Source organism: Mus caroli, unplaced genomic scaffold, assembly GCF_978045245.1.
Source record: "Mus caroli unplaced genomic scaffold, Mus_caroli_1 scaffold_7, whole genome shotgun sequence".
NCBI lineage: Eukaryota > Metazoa > Chordata > Mammalia > Rodentia > Muridae > Mus > Mus caroli.
In genome coordinates this window covers 33247129-33268367 of record NW_028227262.1, presented here as the reverse complement: position 1 = coordinate 33268367, position 21239 = coordinate 33247129, and the positions used below count along the sequence as shown (strand labels likewise).

The window sequence follows — 21239 nt, the reverse complement described above, 5'->3', positions numbered from 1 at the left end:
TTTTCATCAGCCATCATTTGGAGACCGAAGGTCTGAGCTCAGAGCCTGCCTCCTAGAGAAAAGGCACTGACAAATTGATATGGAGTTACCTTAGGGAGCTGTGAGGACAACAAGGGCAAAGGGAAATGGGGACTCTGCAGTGGGAAAGCTGCTCTCTTAGTGACTTAAAAGGAAAGGAGTCAATTGAAGCTTCAGAAAAAAAATGGAAGTTTAGGTTTAAGATGGAAGTCAGCTTGAAGTTAAGGTAGGGTGGGGAGTGATGGTCTCTAATTGGCATCCTTGGAGGATCCCTCTGGCTACAGCAGAGGAATTAGCTGGAAGAAATAAGAGCAGATGGGATAGCTGAAGGGAAACCAAGGGGAGGTGTACATGAGAGGTGGGTGGTCTAAATTATAGGAGTAAGGAGGCAGAGAAGGGGCTGAATGTGACTACTTAACAAATCCAGTCCAAAGGATGTAGCTGTTGACACAGATATGCATGACCTTCCACAGATGACCAGCTGGGTGATGATGGGTCCAACCACTTAGAAAATAGGGATCAATGAAAGAGGAGGAATTTAGGGGAACTGATGCAACTTTAGTTTATGACCATTAACTTTGAGTTGCCTGTGAGAAATAGATATATATTTCTTATTTTTACTTTTTTACAGTCCAGTCATTACCCCCTCCCGGTCTGCCCTCCTACAGTTCCACCTCCCATTCCTCCTTCCCTCTGTCTCCAAGAGGATGTCCCCATACCCACACCCCACCCCATCAGGCCTCCTCCCTCCCTGGGGCCTCAAGTCTGTCTAGGGTTAGGCTCTCATCTTCCCTCACTCAGGCCAAACCAGGCAGTCCTCTGCTGTATAAGTGTTGCGGCCTCGAACCAGCTAGTGTATGCTGCCTGGTTGGTGGCTCATTGAGAGATCTCAGGGGTCCAGGTGAGTTGAGACTGCTGGTCTTCCTATGGGGTCTCCCTCCTCCTTAGCTTCTTCCAGCCTTTCCATAATTCAACCACAGGGGTCCCTGACTTCAGTCCATTGGGAAGGTGTAAGCATCTGCATCTGTCTCAATCAGCTGCTTGTTGGGCCTCTTGGAGAACAGCCACGCTAGGCTCCTGTCTGTAAGCACACCATAGACTCACTAATAGTGTCAGGCCTTGGAGCCTCCCTTTGAGATGGATCCCAAGTTGGGCTGGTCCCTGGATCTCCTTTCTCTCAGTCTCCATTTTTGCCCCTGCAGTTCTTTTAGACAGAAACAATTCTGGGTCAGGGTTTTTGACTGTGGGATGGCAACCCCATCCCTCCATTTGATGTCCTGTCTTTCTACTGGAGGTGGACTCTGTCAAATAAATATTTGTCTATGGGGCTGATCCTCAGAGAGAGTACTGACACAAAAACATAAATCTGTACCCACACATCTCTGATATTTTCAAATCTTACATGCCGGGGTAGTTTTATGCCGATGATTGTCAAGTTAAACAGTTTTCCAGTTCTTTTGATAGAGTCTTATAATATGAAGAATATGCATGCAAGGAATAGATTGTTTTTGGTAAAACAACTGTTTATTTGTTGTTTGTTTGTTTGTTTGTAGAGCAGCACTGGGCTTGAACCCAGGGCCTCAAACATGCTAATACAACACTCTGCCAATGTGCTACAACCCATCGGTCCCATTCTTGGTAAATTAAATTTCTGCTCAACTCAGTGACCTAGAACACTCTTTCCATTTCCAGTTGTGTAAAATCTTCCTTCAGCATAGTAAGCCATTTTTTTTTATTTTGGTAAATGTTATAGGACAAATTAAAATGTACATTAAATTTAGATAGCTCCAAATTGATGAGTTTGAAACTTTTGCTATCATAGTTTTATTTTAAGTAATGACATTTGACTGTAGGTATAAAAAAACATAAAAGGTTATTTCAGGAAACATTTTAGAAGCTGCTCTTTTAAAGAATTAGGTCACTTTTCAACCTTCATTCCCTCTTTAGCATCTATCCATTTTTTCTAAAGGTGTGGAAACAGCTCGCCGAAGCCATGCAGCTGTCCTGCTTGGCTATGTGGTCACCAGCCACCCAAACAATAAGTTTTGCAGAGGGGAAATAAATAGCTCATTCATAAGGCAGGCAAACATGAGGGCACAGAAGGCCTGAGCTCCGAGCCGGCCTCCTGGAGGGAAGGGCCTGGGGTACTTCTGGAAAGGCTTGGAGAAAGGAAGGTGAAACAGGCAGTGTAATTTGACTCCATGGCTCTTCCTAAACATGTGTTCAGAACATGGCAGCGTTATCGTACCTTGAAAGGGATTTAATTACATCACAGGGTCAACCAATGGACACTACTTGCACATACCTAAGTAGTGAGGCAATTTGTATCCTGGATGATGTGATAGAGATGTTGTGGACAGCAAAGCTAATAGTCGGGTATGGCTTAGCTACCAGAACTCTAAACTCGATAATATAAGCAAGTAAAGTCAGAGGGTTTATTCAAGTCTTCCCAGTGCTTCATAGCTTTCAGTACAAAGCAGTTAGATGTTGTTTTTTAATTTAATATATAGGTTTGATATAATTTCAGCCACTATGATTAAGTATGCAATGTTTCCTAGTATTATTGATTTTGTATAAAAACACATTTTTGATCAATGATTTAATATATAAGCCAGTTTTTTTCAAAATTATTTCACTAGCATTAAAAGTAAGCATATATATGTGTATGTATATATATGTGGTCATAATGTCTATATTATGCTTGAGTGAGCTAATTCATGGACAGACTATACCAGGGATCTTTCAAATGATGGTAATAACTTGTGTATATGGCTATACATATATGTTTATATATTCGAGCACATGTGAATATGAATGTTCATACATGGGTACATATGTGCATGGAGTGTATATCATTTATGACTACATTGTGTGTCTTCATTGCTTGCTTTCCACATTTTTTTTGAGACAGGAATTCTCACTGAACCTGGATCTCATGGATTTGGTGAGACTGACTGGCTTGTGAGATCCAAGGATCTGCCTGTCTCTACTCTCCCAAACACCTAGTACTGGGGTTTTGTATGCCTTCCTTTTTACTGTCCCACTTTTCTTTGTAAATGTGTGCTGGAGATTTGAACTCAGGTCTTCATGCTTGAGCTTATTGAATAAGCTATCTCCCCAGCCCTGAGTTTCCCTAATGTTTCCCTAATAAGGAAACATTTATACTTTCTGTGTGCCAAGCACTGTTCAATTCAGGCTTCTTTCTTTTCTTGTGTTTGGTTTGAGACAAGGTCCCATGACCTTGACTGGCTTGGAATGCACAGAGATCCACCTGCCTTGGCTTCCTGGCTACTTGTGTCCTACCATGCCTGGCTCTTGCTTGTTTGCTTGCTTTTCATATGCTTGCTTTCTTCCTCCCACCCCTCTCTGTTGCTGAGAGTTGAACCCAGAGATTCAAAGATTTTGAAGGCTTGAATCACAGCCCTAACCTCCATATTTTTTTTAACCTTCATAAGAATCACCTGCAACAGTGGCTCTTAACCCTCCTAATGCTGTGATGCTTAAATACGGTTCCCCATGCTGTAGTGACCCCCAAACATAAAGTTATTCTGCTTCTTCTTCATAACTATAATTTGCCACTACTATGAATCATAATGTAGTATTTGTGTTTCCTATGGTCTTAGATGACCCCTGTGAAAGAGTTGTTTGACTCTAAAGGGGTCACAACCCACAGGTAGAGATCCATTGGTCTACACTGATGAAACTTCAGACTTAGTTTACACACACAGTTACACCACTAATTGTAGAGGCAATGTTGGGAACTCAAACCATGATGCATTTCTTGAATCTATATCTTTATACCTCACTGAAAGTGTGGAGATCCATACTCTTAGTGCACACCTTGGCTAAACCATTTATCAGAAATTTAAAGCAAAATATTTTGTTTACCTGCATGGTCTCTCTCACCCTCGCCATACTTTACTTCTTCTTTCCAAACATTCCATCTTTCTTCTACACATGCCCATTCCTTCTGTTATTAATTGGTTCATTAGTCAGTCTTTATTCATACTAAATAATAAAACCATATCAAATAATGGAGATAGGAATGGGAAAATAAAAGCAGTGCACAGTCACCTTCCTCCAGAGGCTGTACTCCCAGAGTCTGTGTCCTGCTCTCATGCAAGCCTTCCCTGAAATCCCATGTCTTCCACTGGGAATTTTCCAGGAGCCATCCCACTTGACATGTTCCTCTGAATCCCTGTGAAATTTTTTAATCTTGGTATTAGCTTGGCAATTAGCCAGGTCTACCTTTTGACATCTCCTCTGGTGTTGGCTCAATTCTTATTCTAATCATAAGCCATTGCCTAACGTTTCACTGTACTGTCACTGGCTTCTCTGGCAAGATTACAGATACTTTAAGGGCAGACTTATACTCTTGTGTATTTCCCACAGTGTCTTGTAAATTGCAGTTTTAATTTGGTTGATTTTGAGACAAGGCATCTTTGTGTTTCCAAAGCTAGCCTTAAACTCCAGGGCTCCATCAATCTTCTTGCCTCAGTCTCTGATACTCAGAATTTTTGTTGTTTTGTTGTTTCTGTGTGTCTTATTTCAGGTTGATCTGACACATCGTTGATAAGTTGGGTTAAATATCTTTTTAATACAGATTTCACTTCCTGATTCAATGATTTAGGACAAGTTATTCAGCTTTTTTGAGTGTCATCTTTTGACAAAATGGGAATTATTTGAATTTCTCAAGATTAAATAGATACTATATACTAAAACATGTCTGTATTGCTAAAAGATTATATCATCATAATTAGTCATTTTGAACTTCATGGTCAGTTCTCTTGTCCTGAATCTCTAGTAAACTGTCATATCTCTCTTCTTACTTGAATTGCTCATATGATCTACTTTAATCTTTACCTACCAATCACCTCTTTACATCAAATGTTGTTATTGCTTTATTTATTTCTACTTCTTTATTTGTTTATTACCAAGTCTAACTCTTTTTTTCCTTTAGACAGTTTTGGTATGTAACCCATGGTGGATTTGAACCCCTAATCTTCCTGCACCAACCTTCTGAGTTCTGAGTTTATAAATGTACACTCACCCTGGCGTCCTAACTCTTAATCTTATTTATGACCTTGGATTAAAATGGTGTGAACTGTACTCAGCTAATGGGAAATTATGGCTCTTCTGTTGCACAGGTCTATCACTGAACAACAACAACAAAGAGCAGGAATCAAAATTGTTAGTTTTCTTTCAGGTAATTTTATCAATTTACCTTCAAGTTACCTGAAACTTGAAAGAGTACATCATTAGAAGTTAACTATTAAGGTTTACTTTGGACTATAATAGAGGGTTTGTTGTTGTCGTTGTTGTATTTGTGTGAAGTGTGTCTTTATGATTTGTTTTGTTTTGTTTTGGCTGGACAACAGGCTGGCCTCAATCTTGCTGCAGTCCTTCTGCCTCTGCTTCCTGGGTTCTGGGTTCTAGGCAGGCACCATACCTCATCCTTCCCCAACACCAGCACCCCATGTGTATAGTCTCTAGAGAATACATTAGACCAGTGCTTTTAAAGATGTGTATTGTCTTAGGTCATATTTACAGGTCCTTGGCAGAGTTGGTACTATCCCAGAACTAGTTGAAACATATGATTTAGACTCCCAAGGTGCTAAGAATTTACTAAGTTGAATTATCCTGGGTTTTGCTGATTAGGTTAATTGTAGTCATCAAACCCACTGTTAGGCTATTGACTTCCTTAAAATTGGCTATTTTACTCATTCTTGTTTTCACTAAGGTAAGTACTTCACCAAGTTTTTTTGTTTTTAGAAGTATGGTCTCTTTGTGGCTAATGTACCTCCTGTTTTGGAAGCCTTGAAATGCACAAATTGACTATTGTTATTGTTATTTATGTTGAAAGATATTAAAATGAGATTTGTAATCTAAGTGGGCATTAATTATTTCACATCTGGTGGCTTGAGAAGTGGCCAGATACAACACTCCTTAATGCAAGAGAGCCCAGGGCAAAAACTGTGCAATTCCCACCCTCCTTTGCAAAACAACTGCTCGTGTGAACCTTTAGTGTTTGATAGAGAAAGAAAGAGAAGAAGTTTTACAACACTACATTCTACTACAGGCTTCTTTAAAAGAAAAAGTGCTATATGTCCTGGATCAATGAGCTTAATGTCTGAAGGGGAAGGTTATAAGGGACAAACAAAAAACAACAAAGACAGCACTGACCTAGTTGCTAGTTGCGAAGGACCAAAGGCATCAGGACACCTATTCTCTCCTCATCTCCTGACCTTGCTTAATCTTAAAGTGATGATGACCTGGTTTGCCTATGACAGTTTCAGTTCATGCCCAAGGTCCTATATGCATTGGTAACAGTGCCTTGTTTCATTAATACATGTCCTGGCTAGGAGTTGATAAAGTATCTAATCATCTTAATGGAACCCCTTTATCTCAGAGACTTACTCAACAGGGCTAAGAGGAATGAATGATGAGAATGAATTCAAGGGAGAGAGCAACATTTAAGCTAGGACAGTGCAAGAAACAAAAACTGATCAACATTTTCAGTAAAATAAAGCCATAGGAGATGTCATTCCTTTTCTCAGCCTTGGCCACTCATGATGTCAAGGGAGAAAGATTTGAGCCAAGTAAAAGGCCAGCCTGGAGAACAAAACAGGGTCTCTTTTTAAAAAAGAAAAAAAAAATCTCAGTACTAGGATAAAGGCCAAGTTGGAAAGTGATTTATGTATACTCCGAACATCACAGGAGACAGCAGGAGCATTCTAGGGAGTTGGGGACAGGCAGAGAAGAATGGAAGCAATGAGTTCAGGAGCATGTGGTATCTGTAACGCAAGACTAACTTTAAGTTTCCTGTCTCTCTTCCAACGGTGTCTTTCACCTCTTCATACTTTCTGAAGACTAGCACTTCTGCTATCCAACAGAAACACTTCAGAGAAGAAAAACATGTAAGAGATAATAGTTCCATAGGAAAATGGAAAGACTTGTGTTCTTGATAAGTCTAGTCTTTGAAAAGTGTAACCAAACATCATTGCCACTTATCTACAGAAATTTAGTTTGAAGAACTCAGCTTACTGCACATGTGTGTGTTTTCTTCCTCAGAGAGCCTTCCAGGTTGGTGGCTGTTCTTTTTCTAGTAACTGTTGCACAGCATCTTTATTTCAAGTGAGTAGTGATTAAAGTAATAGCTGCTATTGCAAAGTCTACAGAAGCACACAAAGCAAAGAGTCCCTCGTAATGGATCCCATCACCCAGAAGTAGCTGCTGTTAGCATCATGGGTTCCAGCTCTCAGCGTGTGCGTTTTATTTACTTACCTGCTTGCGAATGCTAGGGTTCCACCACTAAGCTACATCCCTATCTTGCATGTATATTTTCATACTTATTCAATAAAGCTTTAAAATTATAATCTTAAGGGAAATGTTTTAGTGTTCTGGTCACAACAGAAGAAAATAGTATCTTATGTTCATATAGGAGTATTCTATTGCTTTGGTTTTTGTTTGTTTTCCCAGATAAGGCCTTTCCATGTTGTTCAGGCTAGACTCAAACTCTTCAGTTCAAGTGATCTTCTTGCCTTAGCCTCAAGAGTGTCTGAAGCCACAGAAGTACAACACTGCCCCTAACTACATAGAGCTTTAAATTTTATAAAGTTTTTCATACAGTAATATGTTTTCACTATAATGTTTTCTCTACAATAGGATAGTTGTTAGTTCTGGATTTTGTTGTTTTGGTTTTTGTTTTTTTTTTTTTTGCTTTGTTTTGTTTTTGGTTTTTTGTTTTTGTTTTTGTTTTTGTTTTTGTTTTTCGAGAGTTTCTCTGTGTATCCCTGGCTGTCCTGGAACTCAGTCTGTAGACCAGGTTGGCCTTGAACTCACAGAGATCTGCCTGCCTTTCCATTGGGATCAAAGGTTTGTACCACCACTACCTGGCCTACTTTCTGTTTTTTTGTAAGAAGAAGTCAAAGTCAAAGCACCCAGTGACTTGCCAAATGCATTTTAAACCCTTTGCCATCAATGTTCTTTCTGCGTATGACTCCAGACATTTGGTATAATAGAAGTTTCAAGTATCAGAACCCAAACTAAAGAACTTGATATGAGCAACCAGTTATTTTATTTGGTCAAGGAAGAATGTTGTTAATAACAGTCTTTAGGCTTGTTTGGGAAGTTTTTCAAAGAATGAAAACTGTCTTAGCACTGCTTCTGAAAGCATACACCAGGCAACGCTTCTTACAGACATTTTGAGACAAGTTTGAGTAGAAAGCTTTCCTAAGGCCTTGAGAGATAGTGCATTATCTTCGTGGGATTTAACCGTCACAATAAGCAATCCAGTCTTAAATACCTAATACTATATTAGTAATTATCATTAGTTAAGTGCACTTCACTTTCTTCTCTATCCTTTTTTTTTAATTAGGTATTTATTTCATTTACATTTCCAATGCTATCCCAAAGTCCCACACCCACTCCCCCACCCACCCACTCCCACTTCTTGGCCCTGGTGTTCCCCTGTACGGAGGCAGATAAAGTTTGCACAACCAATGGGCCTCTCTTCCCACTGATGGCCGACTAGGCCATCTTCTGATACATATGCAGCTAGAGACAAGAGCTCCGGGGTACTGGTTAGTTCATCATGTTGTTCCACCTATAGGGTTGCAGGTCCCTTTAGCTCCTTGGTTACTTTCTCTAGCTCCTCCATTGGGGGCCCTGTGATCCATCCAATAGCTGACTGTAGGCATCCACTTCTGTGTTTGCTAGGCCCTGGCATAGTCTCACAAGAGACAGCTATATCTGGGTCCTTTCAGCCAAATCTTGCTAGTGTATGCAATGGTGTCAGGGAGTTAACAGTATGCACTTAGAGAGGTAAAACAGACTTATGAAATAAATTAGGTCTAGGTTGTGTGACATCAACTCCATTCAGTGAGTGATTAATAAAGAGTAGGATATAATAAATGCTCATTTACTGGGTGTCAACCAAGAAAACATAGCAGTTAACTATTATAGTAGAAATAAGGCCATGAGTCCTGATGGATGACGTAAAACAGGAACACACGTGCATTCATTCATCTACTCAGTACTTACTAAGCATCTTCTGTGTACCAGAGGCTTGTGTGTGTGTGTGTGTGTGTGTGTGTTTATGTAGTCATAAGGATAATAATCTTATTTAAGGACAAGAACACATAACGTTTAAAATTTATCAAATAGAAGAGCTCAAAGAAAGGAATAGATGCCATCTCTTCTTTGTCCTTTCCCTAACTCTTCTTGAAAAATCAGGAATTGAGACCAGAGCTGTTGTGACTTACCTCAGTTCATAGACCTATTTAGTGACATAACTGAAGGTTGAGGCCAGCTTCTCACTTTCCCCCTTAAACTGTCCTGTCTCGCCCCCCCATCTCCTCCCACTCCCCCACCTCCTCCTCTTCTTTTGGTTTCTTTATGAAATGGGAGTCTCATTTTGTAGCCCAGGCTGGCCTCAAGCTTGTAGGCAATGCTCCTTCTTCAGCATCCCAAGTGCTGGGACCACAGGCACAAGCTACTTAATTCTTCAGTCTTGAAATCAACTAAAACACCTTTTTTTTTCTTTCCCCCTAGTACTATGAATGCCAGACTTCAGATTCTAGACTAAAGATTTGGGTTAAAATCATCATTTGACAATTAACAGAAAAAGTATGATTTAGAAAATTAACGTTTCACAACTCAATTCCAGGAGACATCTTGTTTGTAAAACCACAAAAGGTTTACTGAGATTAACACATACAACTTAAAATAAATTCTTATAACCATACCTCACATATATTCTAGATGCAACTCAGTCACAACTTGCTATGTGATTCTTCATAAACCATTGTCTTTCTTTTCTGTACGTAGGAAATGAGAGAGTTAGAGGCTAGAGAGTACCCATTTTGATTGGTTCACGACTGCCTATAAATCCAACTTCAGGAGGTCTAGTGTCCTCTTTGGGCCTCTGAGGGCAGCAGTACACACATGGCACACACTAACATAAGCACACAGGTACACACACACATGAAAGAAAGAAAAGAAAAAAAAGGAAGGAAGAAAGGAGGGAAGGAAGGGAGGGAAGGAGGGAGGAAGATCCAGTTGGTTTCAAGGATTTTATGACACTGTGTTGCACTATTTATTCAAGTACAGATTTCAAGAGAGGAATTTTTTATGATTCTTAGTGCCTACAACATTTTTTATATAATGTAGCAAGTATACATGTTTGTATTTTTAGAGCTGTTTTACAGCTATTAATATAAACTCTATAAATTATAGTTCCTGCGTATGTAAATAAATAAAATAACCAATTTAAAAGATTATCTTTGGAACTAAAGCAAGTTTAATGACAAGTTGTAAGTCCTTCAACATTTACAATAGAAGCACAGGTATAGAAATTCTCCTCCATGCCTCTACGTGTCACCTTTCTGCTACCATCGCTGTATACACAGTTACACTGTCCCTGCATCACCTTTCTGCTACCATTACTGCATACACAGTTACACTGTCCCTGGACTCTTCTGTTTTGGAACTCTGCATTCCTTTCTTTAACAACACCAGCTCTCATTTGACCTTCAATAAATGCAAAATAATAGTTTTCATATTAAAACTCTACCTTTGCCCTCTTCATAACCTTATGCAAAGAAAGTGGTAATACTGGGTACTGGAGAGTTTATAATCTATAGCATCAAAACATCTCAGAATTTAGTTCTGATATTATACAGATAATCTAAAAGATGAATTTTTATGTCAACACCATGAAACAAAATTAAAATTGTAGAATTGGACTGGTGGCTCAGTGCTTGCTTAGAATTCATGAGACCCTGAGTGCACCCCCAACACCAAAACAAAAAAGTCCCCCAAGAAACACAGATTTTGTTTCATAGAAAAATGCGCTTTTTTTTTTCTCAAAAATAAGAGTCAACCTATAAGTTGCACAGACAGTTACAATAAGCTATGTCCATGCACAGCCTACTAGAGGTTGATGTATACAAAGGCAGTATGCAAATCATTCTACTTCTACTACCTTGTCTGTGTCATCTGTAAATGAAGCACTTTGTGCCTCATTTTATCAAAAAGGTTTTATCAAAAAGGAGGTCAGAGTGAGTATATGTGTCTGGAATTTCTTGGACATGTGAGAAGTTCATCATGATATTTCTGTTACTTGTGAGATCCAACTAGTCTTTTACCTGCCCCATAAGCATTTCAGATCTCCTTTATTTAGCCTGACATTGACTCTTGGTCAGTCAGCACAGCTTCCTGGTTTTAATGCTTGGGCCTTTTAAGTGCACCGTTCCCAAAATGTTTATCTGAGAGCTCCCTCCTGAACTGAATGCCACATCTCTATTAATTTCCCAGAGGCTATGTTCTCATCATATGTAACTCTCTTATGGAAGGTCTCCCTTAGCTAACAATACACTTCCCCTTCAGGCAGTACATGGGAGAAACAATGGGCTATACAATGGAGTCGTCCTCTGTGATTACACAGAGTGAGAATCTGGCCCATTGTTTTCTCCAGCTGCCTAAGGAAGGAGCTGTACTCTTTGGATCCCCATAAAGATTTTGGCTTGTCCACCTTTTCAGACTCCCAAGTAACAAACAATTAAGCAATCTGGCCTCCTTCCCACTTCTCATTTCAATGTGTAGGATATTTGTCAACTTGCCCAGAGTGACTGTAGGCATTTGAGCTGTTCATCTGACTGTGTGCAATAGATAACAAAAACATAATTAGAGGGACTGAGTTAAGGCTCAATTTTATATTTGTTTGGGGGGGGGAGCAACCATTTCAGACTTGAGAAACTTGTTTCTTTCTGTCTTCCTATTTGGTCCCCTCCTTCTCTTTGTGTTTTAATAATTTTTTCTAAATATCTCAAATGACATTTACTCAAAATGAAACTCATGTTTGTGGACATATAAACAGAATATCCTACCTCCTAGATCTTATATCTGCAGAAACCTGGAAAGGGAAGCATAAAGTATATGGTTGGAATGTGGTTTAATTAGTCCACAAACTTGTCAGGAATCTTGGACCCACTTTTCAAAGCTATGCTGCCATTCTAGATAACTTTGGAAGCACCAGTTGAATTCATTTGCTAGCCCCACCACCCTCATTTAAGAAAACTACTTGCTAAAGACTGAAAATCCCTGTGGATGGAAACTTAGGTAAAACTGAAACACTGATACTGTTATTTGGGGGTTGGTAAATGGTTTGTGTGTGTGTGTATGTGTGATAAAAAGAACAGATTCGTTATTTGAGGAACCAAGGCATGCAAGTCTTACTTTTAACTGTTATAAGAGAAAAGTGAAGTGGAAATAAAAATTCTCTAAAATTAGCTTGAAAAAGAAAAAGCATGTTTTGTAACACGAATGTTCTATGAAGAGGAGAAATTGATATACCTAACCAAGAAAGTTAGGTATTAAAATTATCTAGCTTTTAATAAAAGAGAAAATTAAACATTTAGTCTTTCTTCCCAGTAGGAACTGCATTTCAGAGTGATTACACAACTTCACTTAAGGAACATTTTCTCCTATAGAGAAATGCCAACTGAGTGATCTATGAATGTCAGAATTAGGAAATCTTTGTGTTATAAACCCAAATTATTGATTTGGAGAAGAGATGATCAAGTGTTTAGAACCCTAAACAGAATGATTATTGAAGTTGAATGTCAGGGTGAGGGAGCTAGCTTAGCAGTTGGGAATACCCACTGTTCTTGAAGAGGACCTGAATCCAGTTCCTAGCACACACATTGGGTGGTTCACAAGTGTCCATAACTCTAGCCCTAAAGAATCTGATACCCTCTTCTGGACTCTGTGGACATCCATGCACATGTGGTACACATTCACAGAGATTCACGTACATACATGGAAGCTAATAAGTAAATCTTTTTAAAACTACATGTTCAAGAACATGAGTGCCACAATAACTGCACATGTTACTTTATAGCAGCAAGGAAGGAAAATATAGCCATGCAATGGAGAGATCAGATTATTGTCATTCCATGTTAGTGATTGATGGGCTCTTGCTACCTGCTCTGTAGCCCAGTGTCTCTTCTCCTCTTCCTCTCTCATAAGTTCATAAGGCTTGAGAATTGATCCCAGGTGTAACCATGATTTTACTTATGTTCATTTGATAATTTAACTGTGCTGCATGGTGTATGAGCTCCCATTTCTAATCCTACCACTGGCCATCTTCTCGCAGAGTAGAGCTGCCCCTCAAGCTCACAATTTTGATAAAGTCTAAACAGGAGTGTGTCTCTTAGGACAGCACAGCACCTGGCAGAGCAGGTTCTCAATAATACAGCATCTGAATTCTAGAGATACTTGTTGGTTTTGTTGTTGTTGTTGTTCCCAGCCTACTAGCTTCCAGAAACTGGTGTAGCTTTATTCTATAAATTCAAACTTAGGGAACTAAACTGTAACAAAATTCATAGTATAAACCTTTAGGTAATTGACCTAATAATATACTATTACCTGATCCATAGACCCAAAAAGAAAAATTGATATAAAAATACATTCTATGCAGTTTATTATTATTTTATTATCATCAAAATTAAGTTTCTTGTTAGCATGTTTTATAATTCTATATCATTCTCTATCAGATCTCTGTTTGCTATCATTAACAGAATGTGTCTAAGTAAATTTGTAAAATTCCCACTTGATCCTGAGGATTCCATGTTTCTTCCTGGTTAAATTATAGGATCAGTTGGTGTGTTGCTTGGTGATGGCTCTGTTTATTAACCAAGAATCAAACATAGGGATCATGGTTTTGATTATAAGAATTCATAATATAATATGGGAAGCCAATATAATAATTTGGGAAGCTTACTGCATTCTAGGCACTGGCTTATTTAAATCATTTAACAATTCTTTAGATGAGGGAACAAAGGTTTAACAAGACATAACAAAGTAAGGACTTTTGTGAGTTCCAGCACTGAAATGCAAACCCCGATCTCCTGCACTGAGTAAAAACACATACAAGCTTCTTTCCCCACTTTTCTGTATTGCTGAGGATTGTACCTAGACCCTCACACACGCTAGGCAAGTTCTCTACCTCTGCTCAACACCTCTACCCCCTCCCCAGGCTCCATACTGAAGCTCTGTTAAATAGTTGCTATTATGTTCTCATTTTGCTTTAAATAACCTCCTAGCTTCAAACTGGAAATAAAAATTCTGTGCAGCTCTAAGATATTTTTTTAAATAGAATTTTATTGCCACAAAGAAATTTTCTCATAGTAATATTATTATTCTCATAAGAACAAGGGGCTATGTCATGGTGGGGGTAGGGACTGTTAACACTAGAAAAGCCCTAGAAACTAGGTTTAAAATGTAAAATCTATAAATGAAGCAAGAAGACATTTGTCAGCAAAATGAATTCCCAAACTGCTTTCTGAATGGTAGCACATTCTGTTAAGACGGTCCTATGAAGTACTTTCTCTCCAAAGAGTACTGGGTCTGAACTCTGTTGTGAACTCTGATTTCCATAGCTAATTCATTCACATTAAGTGAGTCAGATAGGAAGATACATCCAGACTGATAGGCTGTGATTGGTAGACTTAAGGATAATTGATTGCAACATCTATTTTAATGTTTTATTGTCTTATCTTAATGAGATAAGGTACAGTTTGTAGCTTTGAACTGGGGATCAAGAAACTATTTGTAACTCAAACCCTGCTACTATCTGAGTAATGATGTAGGTGAATCACGTCATTCCTTTGAAACTTATTTTTCTTATAGGAAAAATTAAGAGTTTGAGTGTATTAATTGTCCTGGTACAAAGTTTTATCAGTCAGTGATTCTAATAGTCCATACATTTCTTTCAGTCATAGCACAATATTGGTCAATTGTGTTTTATAGAACTAAACTCAAATCTATTCCTGTGGCTCTGAATTGCTGTAGTATCTGTAGATTGCTAGTGTGGTTCCCCCATGACAGGATGTTGCCTAAGAAATATCCATATGACTGATCTTGAAAGAGTAATTGATAAAAATCAAATTGACAGAGAAACATGCTCTACAGGGCTAGGATTTCTCACATCAATGAATGTTGATAATATAGACCATTGTATTTTATCATGCTAAAAACCCAATTAGAACAAAATTTCAGGTGTTAGACATTACATGCAAAGACAAGTTAACATAATTTAGGTAGGATATCTTTGGTTCAGAGGCATAGTAACTTAAGTATTTAGTTGATCCCTACAAAGTGGTTAGACAGGTTAGGTTCTCTTTTAAATATTACAAAAGTCGGGCAGTAGTGATGCTGGCTTATATATGAATATAACAAGGAGAATTTCTGTTAAATTTTAAATAGTTTTATGCTATTCTATTATTCTATCATGTACCTTAGCATCAATACTAAAGGGACCTTAATTATTCTTCTGAGGAAAGACGATAACTTGACCTGGGTGTTTGAGTCCAGTCTGGACAGCACATGGAGACCCTGAGTAAGGCTCTATCTCACACCAACTGAACAAAAGCCCATTAACAAATTTAAGCCTTAGCATATTTTTTAATGCGTGTATGAGGGTAGGCCACAAAGCATATGCCTGAATTTCATTTTACAAATACTAGAATTATCTACTAGAAAACAGTAGTTACTACCTTACGATGGAAGGTTATAGGTAATTTTAACTTAAAAATTATTAATTTGTGTTTCTGTGTTTTGTCACCTCCTAACAAGTTCTGATTTTTGTTTTTAAAAAGAAATGTAAAGTTAGTTGAATCTTTTATTTTTAAAAGTGATTATTTACTTTGCAAAGCACTGCCCTTCTCACTCTAGAGAAGAGCATCCTAGCTCTAAGAATTGAGACAACAAATCTGTGAAAAAGCCAAGAGTCTGAAATCTAAGCTTTCTGGATCAATGTCTGTGCTCTTTGCTGCTGCATCACAGTTAATATCTTTTTTGAAATTATATATATGTGTATATATACATATATTACATATACATATATATACATATATATAAATATATTGACTGGACTCAAGTTAATATCATTTCACTGAGTTATTTTTCTTTAAAAGCATATATAATATAGTTTATGTAGCTTTGTTGTGTTAATTGCCTTAAAATTTTACTTTCTAAAACTATGAATGAAATTATAGTTTTTAATGAAAGAATGGGTTGTGTCTGTGAACATAATGGTATAAATGCCCTTCCTTGCTCTCTTCCTCTGTGAGTGTCAGGCTTGCAGAAATGGTATCTAGAATCAGGATTGTTTCTTCTCAAAGCCTGTGTTCCATTGACACATCACTCCTTGTGAGGTGAGGAAACCCTAAGTTGATACAACCAACCACTTGAAGATAAGTTCCAAGTCAGCTTCAACTGAGCTAAGAAGAAGGCAGATGTTCTGGTTAAGAGCAGGAGGGAGTGGACCGTCAGTCTGCCTGTTTCCCGGAGGCCTCACCATGAAGCTGAAGTCTTGTTAGGACAAGAAAAACAAATGATACTGCTACCCATTCATTAGGCTCTAAGCTCCTTGAATGATACATGAGACAGAAATGTGGTAAGCAACTGTTGTCTCATCATCCTCACCATCAACAAAACAACCTACTATATGTGAATGCCAACCAGAGGCATTGTGTTAGGCTCTGGAGAGCCCCAAATTGCTCCCAAACTTTTAGGAGCCAGAATATTAACTACACCAATAAAATTGAATAAGGCAACTTTTAAATGAGAATATTAAAAAATATTATTCATCAACATACAAACATGTTATTTTATACAAAATAAATCAATCAAAGAAATTCAAATCTAAATTTCATCTACATAATAAATTCAAATTTATTAAATATTAAATTATTAATTCTATATCATGGAAATTTTTTACATTAATTATTCTAACACCGAGTAATATTAGCAATGTTAATATTATAATTTTACTAATGAATTTTGGGTCTTTTATATTAAATTATTCATGTTTATGGATCTAATGACCTTTCTTTTTTATTATATATTTTCTTCATTTACATTTCAAATCTATCCCCAAAGCCCCCTATACCCCCCCCCACCCTGTTCCCCAACCCACCCACTCCTACTTCCTGGCCCTGGCATTCCCCTGTACTGGAGCATATAAAGTTTGCAAGACCAAGGGGCCTCTCTTCCCAGTGATGGCCAACTAGGCCATCCTCTGCTACATATGCAACTAGAGACAGTTCTGGGGGGTACTGGTTAGTTCATATTGTTGATCCTCGTATAGGGTTGCAGATCCCTTTAGCTCCTTGGGTACTTTCTCTAGCTCTTTCATTAGGGGTCCTGTGTTCCATCCAATAGATGACTGTGAGCATCCATTTCTGTATTTGCCAGGCACTGGCATAACCTCACAAGAGATAGCTATATCAGGGTCCTGTCAGCAAAATCTTGCTGGCATATGCAATAGTGTCTGGGTTTGGTGGTTGTATATGAGATGGATCCCTGAGTGGGACAGTTTCTGGATGGTCCTTTCTTCTGTCTCAGCTCCGAATTTTGTCTCTGTAACTCCTTCTACGGTTATTTTGTTCCCCATTCTAAGAAGGAATGAAGTATCTACTCGTTGGTCTTCCTTCTTGAGTTTCATGTGTTTTGCAAATTGTATCTTGGGTAGTCTAAATTTCTGTCTAATATCTGCTTATCAGTGAGTACATATCATGTGAGTTCTTTTGTGATTGGGTTACCTCACTCAGGATATCCTCCAGATCCATCCATTTGCCTAAGAATTTCATAAACTCATTGTACAAATGTACAAAAATTTGGGTTTTTTAAATCAAATTAGATATTCCATTATTAACACTCAAGATTACATATTAAAGAGTAGCCTCACCAGGGATACTCATACACTCCTGAAATCCTAACACTTGGGAAGTGGAGGCAGGATGATCAGGAATCCAAGATCATTCTCAACAACAAAGTGTGTTTGAGGCCAGCCTGTCTTTTAAAACAAACAAATAAACAAACAAACAAAAAAAACCACAAACTCTCTCAAATAGCAAACTCTCAGTGTGTTTTCAGGTATTGTAAACAAAGAAAGTAGTAAATCAACTATCTGTGCTCACTTTGGCAATGCATGTATTAAAATAGGCGTTCCATCTTCTTTCTTGAATAATTCGTTACCTACTTTCTTTCCCCTACCAATAATGAAATATTGAACCCACAACCAAATCCACACCCCTAATATTTCCAAAATCCAAGACAAGATATTCATCTCAATCTGCACTACAGAAAACCTACAATCCTCCACGCAAGTCAGGTACTCTCTGGTGCCAGCTGGTCCTTTTCTTGACTCTAAATTCACCCTTCCTGGCAGCTTTTCCACAGACCAGTGCTGACCAACTTCTCCACTGAGAACTGCAAAATTCTGATGACACATTGGTAATGTTATAATGTTAACACTATAGAGTCTTTTGTGAATCTCACCACAAATTTCAAGAGTAGGACACTAGAATTATTAAGGTTTTGAAGACACAGACATCCCCCTACTTGTCAGAATCCTTATGACCTTATGAATTTTCTAGTGTTAGAACTGTCCCCTGATAATAACAACTTTACTAAAGCAAATATATTTCTGGTATGAATGTATACTAACTGACCTTCAAATGTCAGTGGTAAACTAGATGATCACTCTTTTAGGTTTGCTTGGATAGTTTTGGTAAATGAAATTAAATGTGCACTCACTGAGGCTAAAAGCTGTGGCTTATTAGTGTGTCTATTGGGGGGTTTCTACAGTAATGCTTAGCATTTAATGGATGCATGGATAATGGCTAGTATGTAAAATAAAATTTGTAAGTCTCTCCAATATTTGAGAACAAAATAGATGGATACTTACAGGAAAATGAGATTGACCCCGTTCATTTTCACCTATCTAAATATCCATGGGAGCAAATTATTTCTTAAGCAACCTAGCACAACAAAATGATGGGACAACACATTGTAATAAACATTAGCTGTCTTAAGCAACCCACACCGTGTAGCTATTTTGTTTCACTTGTGTGTTTTATGTGTTATGTTGTTCAAATATGCCACCAGATATGTAAGCAACATTTATTGAACCTGCTCTGTGCCAGGCTCTGTGTTTATTTAAACTATGACTCATGTTTATTGGCTAGTTTTGAAGTCCATAAGAGTACACACATTTTATTCATTAGTACCCTAGCACCAAGCTTAAGGCTTGCCATCTCTTATATTGTCAATAAATATTTGTTGGCTGGGCAGTGGTGGTGCACACCTTTAATCCCAGCACTTGGGAGGCAGAGGCAGGTGGATTTCTGAGTTCGAGGCCAGCCTGGTTTACAGAGTGAGTTCTAGGACAGCCAGGGCTACACAGAGAAACCCTGTCTCAAAAAACCAAATAAACCAAATAGATAGATAGATAGATAGATAGATAGATAGATAGATAGATAGGTAAATATTTGTTGAAAAAATGAATGAAATAGAATGATCAAGAGGCTTTTGCATCAAATAAAGCATAGGGCAAAAGAAGGAAGATAAAACACAATCCTAGGAGGAGATGTTACCAGATTCAGGTACTGCTGAATTAACTGCTAAAATAATTTGTGTGATTGAATAACAAGCACACAATAGAAGTAGAGGTTCAGAAAACCTAGTTAACCAGTAGATACACAAGTTAAATGTTGTCTTTTGAAAGAAAGGGAAGGAGGAAGAGAATGAGGGAAAAGGAAGCAATAGGTAGAGTCCAAAATTCCATCCCTTGGAGGAAGGTTGGGAAGACTATATCTATGTGGAGCCCAACCCAGATAATAACAGAGACTAAAACAAAACCTGAGAACCAGGTGAAATTGTTGACCTTAGAAATCAAATGTAGAAGATCCACTCTGAGTCAAATGAAATGAGTGAGCTACATTGAGAGAATGAATAGACATGGGAAAGAAGGTATTGCTAGACCAGCCCCCACTTTCACCATAGTCATTGGTATTGAAAATACAATAATATAGGTACTCATTAATATCCCCCTTACGGAAGAAGCCTCCTCTTCCTCTATCCCTATGGTTCCTGAGCACTGGAGACAAGTTCTCGCCTGTTTTTTTTTGTTTGTTTGTTTGTTTGTTTGTTTTTAAATTTTGAAGACACAGTTATTATCAAGGGGCCTCCATTTCTCATCTTTTTACACTCCTTCTAAAATGGTATCATTCTGCCAAATGTTAGCATTTCAAATACCCATGCAAAATCTTAAGGAGGTTCTAATAAATGTTTCCCTTTTGAGGGTGGGATACTGAGAATCAAACCCAGGGCCTACACATGCCAAGCAAAAGCTCTACCACAAAGCCTACACCTCTCCCCCTCAACTATGTTTAAAAGGTTAAACCAGGATCTGGGGACAGGAATAAGGGAACCAAGTGATATATTGAATTTCCTAGGAAGTGAAGCTGAAGTTTTACATTCTAGACACAGATGCCAGGGATAGCACACAGGAATATCTATAGATAGAATAGGACTCCAGCTTTTGTTCTATTCTGTTAAAATTTGTTTCTGTTTGTTTCTGGTTTTGACTTTAATGATTAATTTAGTGATTGGTTTACTGATTGCTTTTGACCTGTGAGTTCCACCAAAAAATTTGGATTCCATTACATCCTTAAGTAGTGTATTCCGAATCTGTGATTGCATGCTATGCCTGATTACTTTGTAATATAAGGACGTTTTTAAGCATTGAGAAGAAAAGAGAAATTATTTTATTAAGAATTCAAGTTAAATAGAGATAAAACTAATCCAACACAGTGATCCCCCATCATTTGGACTACTGAAAAGCATACTTTAACTTGAATTACTTTAGTAATGTTTGTGGGGGAGTCATTAAATGATGTAATTGCCAACTTTTCAATTCACTGAGTGATATTTAGACCTAGTGAGCATTTTCCCATTGAGCTATTGTTTCATTATTGACAGAGGAACTCTTGCTAGTCCCCTTGAAGAATGAATAGTTACTCAACATAGATTAACTAGATATACGGTTATTCCATTTGGGGGTATCAGGATAAATATAATTCAGGGAATTATTGCCATCTGATACGCTGCCCTGTGTAAGGGCTCTTTTAAAGTCCACAAGTCACTGAATTATATTAGGTCACTTATGTGACAAGGGCTGCTCCCACGTTAGCAGTTTGGCACAGCTAGGTTTTTTTTCTGCCAAAAAGGGCAAAGGCCTTAAGCAAGAAGCCAGAGTTTTCCTGATTACAAAACTGACCACAATTCCTTGCCAACCTAGCAGGGTAATTTTTTTTAATTCTGGTAATACATTATTCTCAGGGAGGGCTCCAATTTTTTCATTGTGACATAGT

The 21239-nt window shown here is 38.0% G+C and overlaps 1 protein-coding gene across 3 annotated transcripts in view; it reads left to right on the top strand.

The window, feature by feature from the left end:
- The window catches only part of Pparg (peroxisome proliferator activated receptor gamma), a 137139-nt gene that overhangs the window by 38994 nt on the left and 76906 nt on the right, over window positions 1-21239 (top strand). The window lies entirely within an intron of this gene.